This window comes from Anarrhichthys ocellatus, unplaced genomic scaffold (assembly GCF_004355925.1).
Source record: "Anarrhichthys ocellatus isolate YVR2014 unplaced genomic scaffold, GSC_Weel_1.0 scaffold43, whole genome shotgun sequence".
Taxonomy (NCBI): Eukaryota; Metazoa; Chordata; class Actinopteri; order Perciformes; family Anarhichadidae; genus Anarrhichthys; species Anarrhichthys ocellatus.
In genome coordinates, this window is record NW_022280073.1 from 781,126 (window position 1) to 788,277 (window position 7,152).

The following is a 7,152-nucleotide window of genomic DNA, read 5'->3' on the forward strand; positions in this document are numbered from 1 at the left end:
CCCCCCCCCCCCCCCCCCCCCCCCTGCTGAGAACAGCCTGGGGTAAGCCCTTTTGGGCTTGCCGGGTCTTTCCAACCGGTTCCCCCGCCATCTGATCCAACTCACCACCGGGTGGTGATCAGTTGACAGCTCTGCTCCTCTCTTCACCCGAGTGTCCAAGACATACGGCCGCAAATCAAATGATACGATTTCAAAGTCGATCATTGATCTCCGGCCTAAGGTGTTCTGGTACCAGGTACACTTATGAGCCACCTTATGTTCGAACATGGTGTTCGTTATGGCCAAACCGTGGCAAGCACAGAAGTCCAATAACGAGACACCATTCGGGTTCATATCGGGCAAGCCGTTCCTCCCAATCACCCCCCGCCAGGTTTCTCCGTCATTGCCCACGTGAGCGTTGAAGTCCCCCAGGAGAACTATGGGGTCGGTAGGCGGCGCCCTTTCCAGGATCCCTCCCACCGACTCCAAGAAGGCCGGATACTCTGAACTCTGAACATGGAGGCGACCCTCTCTTTCTCCGGGGAGAACTCCAACACAGCGGCGCTCAGCCGGGGGCTCGTGAGTATCCCCACTCCCGCCCGGCGCCTCTCACCCTGGGCAACTCCGGAAAAGGACAAAGTCCAACCCCTCTCCATGAGCTTGGTTCCAGAGCCAGCGCTGTGTGTGGAGGTGAGTCCAACTATATCTAGCTGGTATCGCTCCACCTCCTGCACCAGCTCTGGCTCTTTCCCCGCTAGCGAGGTGAGGTTCCACGTCCCTAGAGCTAGTCTATGCTGCCGGCGATCGGCTCGCCCAGGCCTCTCGCCTGACCCCGGTCTGCATTGCACCCGACCCCAATGCTTGTCCCTGCGGGTGGTGGGTCCACAGGGTGGCTGCTCCATGCTGTTTATTCGGGGTGCGCCCGACCGGGCCCCATGGGTGAAGGCCCGGCCACCAGATGCTCGCCGACGAGCTCCCCTCCTGGGTCTGGCTCTGTGGCCCGGTTTCCCTGGTCCGGGCGAGGTGGCTGAAGTCCGTGGGCTGCTTATCATTAGGGTCGTTTTGAACCTCTCTTAGTCTGGGCTCTCCCCTGAGACCTGTTTGCCTTGGGAGACCCTACCAGGGGCTAATGCCCCGGACAACATAGCTCCCAGGATCACTGAGCCACTCAAACTCCTCCACCACATTAAGGTGGCGATTCGCAGAGGAGAAAATTAACAATTTTTGATAATCATTTATGTTGTGTATGAAGCAAAATGCCACACGTGCGCTGCTATTCTCTTTATCTTGATTGGAAATTGGATTTATTTGGGTCATTTAAAGATATCATGGCTTTGAGATGGGACTCATTTTTGATATTTTATAAACCAAACCATACTTTTCTTTTCACCAGTAACGGAACTGAAATGTAAAATAGGAGTGCCTATGGTGGAAATGCATTTGGAATATTTGAATCAAATTCAATAGGAATTTAGTAACAACATGTTGTCATTCCCAACTCAAAGGACACTGATGCTTGCTCAGTGGCACTACAGTTCAAACTATGACGCTCTAGGTTCCCCTCTCGTGTCAGGGACGGCGTATCAATTTCTGCTTGTTACATGCATAGTGTCTTTTCAAAATTGAAACATAGTTACATAGTTTTACGGTTTACTTGGTTAGGATTAGATAACAAAAATTCTTAGTTTTGGAGTTGCGATTTGGGTTAAAAAAGTTGGCTTGTTATGCAAAGAGAGTAGGCTTGTTACCTTACGTATGCAATTCAAGTTAAGCACATAAGCTACGTATCAAAAGTAATGCAAAGTAGTTAACGATGACTTGGTTTCACACGGGACACTAACAGCAGTCTCGTGGGTGTACGACCTGTGCTGGTCTGACCAAACCATCCACCCTGGCCTCCTCCCCACGCAGACTTTCTCGCTCTTAATATTACGTTGGTTGCAATCATCAAATTAGTTATGTATGAGGGCTGTCAGTTAAACATACAGCCCATCATGAGGGCACATGGTAGAAAGGTAATCAAAACCTCGTCTGTGATATAGGGCTGCACGATTATGGCCAAAATCATAATCGCGATTATTTTTGATCAATATTGAGATCACGATTATTTATCACGATTATTCATTAATTTTAGGGACAACATCTTTTTATTGCACTTTCACGTTTAAATGAACAAGAGCACTGCTTCCACTTCCATTGTTGTGCTACATTCCAGCTAACGTACACGCGTCTGCATCAAAATACAACGTATATGGTACTGATCACCTGAAGCAAAATATAAATAAAATGTTTACCCAAAATAAAGGGCTAACTAAAAATAAATATGTCTGTTGCTCACAGTATTTATTGGACATGTCTTTGGCCAAATGAAATGCGATTGCATCCGTTATTTCAGCGTGTCTTTGGGAGGTGGATGGATACGCTGTCGCGCTGTGCAGGGTCGCTGTTATGGTTTTCTGGGTTGACGTTGGACATGGACGGAGATTCAGTGAGGTAACGTTAGTTTTGGCCTTAATGCATTCATCGTACTGTGGTTTGTGGTGATTTTTCAGGTGGTTGAACAAGGTAGTTGTATTGCTATGCGGCGCAGACACAACTCTAACGCACTCTGTGCATATGATTTGTTCTTGGTTAACATCACTTGGCCTAAATCCAAAAAACTTCCAGACAACGGATGATGATCCTTTTCGAGGGGCTAGCTCCTCGCCTTCTGCTCCTGACATTAGATTCACCTTTCACACGACACCCGTGACCGTCTGTTCTGTTGTCTGTCTCTCTATTCTTCTACTCGACTGCAGACAGAACTTTCTTTGAGGCTGCCGCTGCAGGGTGCGCGCATGACACCTCCCAACTCGTTCGCCCCCTGGTGGTCGGCTGACTGTTAGTTGAGGAAGAGCTTGATTTGATATGTAGCAGAGCACGTATTTTAAACGTCAATATCGCTGACGATCATGCTCATTTAATCGTGGCAGCCAAAATCGTGATCACGATTAAAATTCGATTAATTGTGCAGCCCTACCTTGAATCCATATCCATATATGGCACATAGGTTTGATGAGTGATATGTCTTAGGTAAATACATTTTTTTTAAACTCTGTCGTTGCGTATTAGCAGGTTGAAAAGAAAACTTCATTATTGACATCAGTTCAGACGGGAAGCCTTCTGCTTTGATGAAGACGTAAATGGTAGATGGAGCCGAGGAGGCTATGAGCCTTTTCCCATTTCACATCTTTTATCCAACACAAAGGAAAGAATCATCTTTTACCTCAAAAACTGTTTGCTTATGTGTTCTCTCTGCACACTAGACAGTTACATGCCAAAAGAATATTTTGAATGTATTATGTATGTGATGAAATATGATGAACTGATTATCTCAAATGTATAATTAGAAGTATTGATGAATTGGTCATTGACGGCAAATAAATATACATCTGATGCACAGCTTTATTTTCAAAGTCTGTTTTATACGTCTGTTTTATACACTGTCGCTGACAGGCAGAAACTTTTTATTTCAATATTTCTTAAAACAAAAAAATTCAATGCTATTGGTCACCCTTTAGATCAGTGTTTTTTTTTTTACCCATATGTAACTAATGAAAGCTATTCAAAAGAGCTTGTGACTACATTTTTGTATTTGTAAACTGTCGCCAAAACCTCATAGCTGCACCCTGTCTCCTTCTTGAGGCGGCATGCTGGCCAACGATGTGACCTCATCGATGTATCTCGAAACGTCGAGACAAAGACTTCGTAACTCCGTTTGAGCTTGATTTTGGTCAAATATGAAACAAAATAATGACACATCCAAGTATCTGACAAGACACAATCGCAACTTTGGCGACACAATTTTCAACGGTTTTGAACAAACAAGGTTTGTGCCTGAGAGCGATGATAAACGAAGAAAGTTTCTTAATTTATTGAAGGCGAAATAGTTTGAAACGTAGAAGCACAAATTCTCCGGATACATTCGTGTACAATGTGCTATGTTGGCGTTTCCGCCGATCCGGCCATTTTGTCTGCCCTTCACATTGAGAACACTTAACCAGGCAGACAGTTGAATCCAGCTGGAGAGAGCAGCTCAAGACTTCTGACACACACACACACACCTTTGGCTCACCTTCCTTCATGGTTCAGTGGTTATTCATTTCGATCACACCGGCTTTGCTCTTTCAAACACACACACATACACATGGGCACATTGACACAGCCACGTCAGCATATCCCACTCCAGCATTTAGAATCAGCCTCCTGTAACGTATAGGTAAAAAAAGTCAATTACAGGACATTAGAATGTGCTTACATGTATTTACATGGGCAATAATGTGGAGCTCAGTAGGCTATGACCCCATTCTCCATGCTGCATTATAGTCTATTGAAAAATGCATGAAATAACAACAGTATTTCAAGGAAGTATAAAAACTTGCATTATGCACAATTTCGATGCCAAATAATCATTAGTCTGAATTATACAGAATATTGTGTAATGGATAAAAATATCCATGGCATTGAAATTCATGTGAAGTAGTATTAAGTGCATATTTTATTTTCATACATTTTATTATATTTTGCCTGAATGAAGTGGGCTGCTCAATGGAGGATAAGGTGTCGGTGCTGAAAATCAAGCGCTGGACGGATCGTCAAACAGCGTATGAAAACCTACCTGTCTTACTTGGGTGGGCAGTTGTGAGGTGAGACCATAGACTGTATATAAGAAGTGGACGGAGTCATTTATGACGTCACCCATTGGTTTGTCGACTGCCGTTTTGTAGCCAACATGTAGTACCATAAAGCATACTCCTCTTTATGGTCTATGTGACTCTAAATGGACCATAATCTACTAAATGAACATCATGCTGTATTGAAGAAGACTTGAAACTAGAGATTGAGACCATAAACTCATGTTTACAATGTTTACTGAGGTAATAAATCAAGAGAGCGGTAGAGTCATTTTCTCATAGACTTCTATGCAATCTAAATTATTTTTGCAACCAGAGGAGTCGCCCCCTGCTGGTCAGTAGAGAGAATGCAGGTTGAAGACATTTCCGCATCGGCTTCACTCAGCAGAACCAGGTATTTAACATCTTCTCTCAAGCTCTCCTTTTTATCGTCTTCATACAACTACCTCTGTCACCTTTGGTTTGTACACTATGAATACCATAGAGAAGAGATCATCATTATACCCATTTGAACAATGCGTCTTGCCTAAATCTAAACAAAGAACTTTTGTTAACTAAATGCTGGACATTCACAGGAAAACGGAAGAAAATTAACAAAATAACATTGTTTTAAGCATTGTCCAAGTATCTTATAGGGACGATATAAATTAATTAAATTCCTCAGGAATTTCTTTGATTGTATACACAATATACAATTATTCATAATTTAATGACCATGACCACAATACAATCCTTTAATACAAACATTTTTGTAGTTTGAAAATCAAAATATCGTCTTGGTGGGTTACTGAGTGTAGTGAACCAGACCATAGTTGCCTTGGATGCTTGAACATCACAAAAAGTTGGTATTAAGCAGTCTGGGTTGTTGCAGGATCGTCCAATACCAACATTGTGTGTGGCGATGTGGTTGGGCAAACCTCTCATGTCCAAAACTGTTGAAGAGTGGCATCTGACTGAGGGGAAAGCGAGGAGGAATGGACGGCAATTTGATCATCTGTGGGAGAGACGGCGGCGAGGCAGAGCGCCGGTCATCCATCCTCAGACCAAACCTCCATCTTTCCCTGGCTCTCTGTTCTAAACACACACACTTACACACACAATCTGTGGCGCCAACTGTGCGGCTGGGTTGTAACCTAAAGTATACAGCATCACAAATTCATGACCGGGCTCATTGTTCATTTTTGATCATCCGTTTGATTCTATTACACTCAAAATATTTCCCTGAGCTAAGAAGCTTCATTGATTTGGTCAGCAACCCTTCGAGGCATCACTCCTCACCCTCCCTAGCCACCCACTCATCTTCCCTTTCTTTCCCACACTTCCACTCCCAATCTCTCCCTTCCTTCCTCGCTCCCTTCCTTCCTCCCCTCCCCTGCTCTTTTTCCTGAAGCCTCAACGCGCAAGGGAGGATGTAGCAAGGCGAGACCTCCCGTCGTCGGTGGGAAAAAAGGGAGAGACCATCAGCAACGCAGACGGTGGGGGACGAAGCAAAAAGGTATAGGGTTGGAAGGTAGCAGTATGGGGCCCGCTCGAGTCCTTCCCTCCCCCTCCCCCGTTCCCTATGCCAGGGTGGTACGACCTGCAGGATTACAAAACAGCCCTCCCATGTGTCTGCCTGCTCTCTGTGCCATCCGAGAGACGAGCGACACCGAGCTCTTCCGTCGGAGCGCTGGTGAGGGCGACGGAGAGGATGGAGGGGAAGAAAGGGATGAGAGAGGGAGGGAGAGAGATGAGAAAGAAAGAGGGAGAAAGTAAAAAAAAGAGTAAATGCGAGAGAGGAAGGAGAAAGACAGATACAGAGCACAGGGAGACAGGAGCAAGAGTGAGTCTGGGAGGAGAGAGTTTTGAGCGATAGCCAACACGCACCGTAGATGAAAGCGGGACGCTGAGAAGCACCGGCGCTGTCAGAGCATGTTCAGCCCTCAGGGACGGCCGGAGGGGGGGAGGGTGGTAAGTCACACACTACTCTCCGCCAGACATGCAATGTGCGCCTGATACTCACACACTCATTCATGCATTTACTCGCTTAGGCACCCAAATGTATGTCCACTGCACCCCTTTTTCTGCGAGACCTAGAGGCTAAAATCAACACGTAGCGGACACTTTGGACAATCAGAGTGGAGCAGATGTATATTTCTATGGGATGATGTTGATGGTAGAGCCGCTCTGATCCGGCCAAACCTGCAGGTCAAAGGCTTTTTAAAGAAAGAGGACCTGAAAATAGCGTTCAAAGCTGGACTTGATGAAAGTGGTCCCCACGACCTTTTTCTCTGCACTTTTTAACGTCCTCCACTTGTGTCTGCTCTTATCTTTGCCGGACCCCTTGGATGGTTCGAGGTGGGCTTTTTTCACAAGGCGATAAGAGAGACCGGCCGAAGGAGAGCGGCGTCGTCGGGGGATATGGATAAGGGCGTAGGAAGGGAGAGGGGAGCTTTTGGCTTGTGCGGAATCAATTTCATACGATATCTGAAAGACTGTCATGGATTCATTACGCAACCCC

General features: G+C 45.5%; 1 long non-coding RNA gene across 1 annotated transcript in view; it reads left to right on the forward strand.

Annotated features, from left to right (window-relative positions):
- The first annotated feature begins 6,287 nt into the window (after positions 1-6,287).
- The window catches only part of LOC116395078 (uncharacterized), a 23,299-nt gene continuing 22,434 nt past the window's right edge, over positions 6,288-7,152 (forward strand). The window contains exon 1 of the long non-coding RNA XR_004213502.1: positions 6,288-6,602. This is a non-coding gene — a long non-coding RNA (uncharacterized LOC116395078). The remainder of the gene's footprint in view (positions 6,603-7,152) is intronic.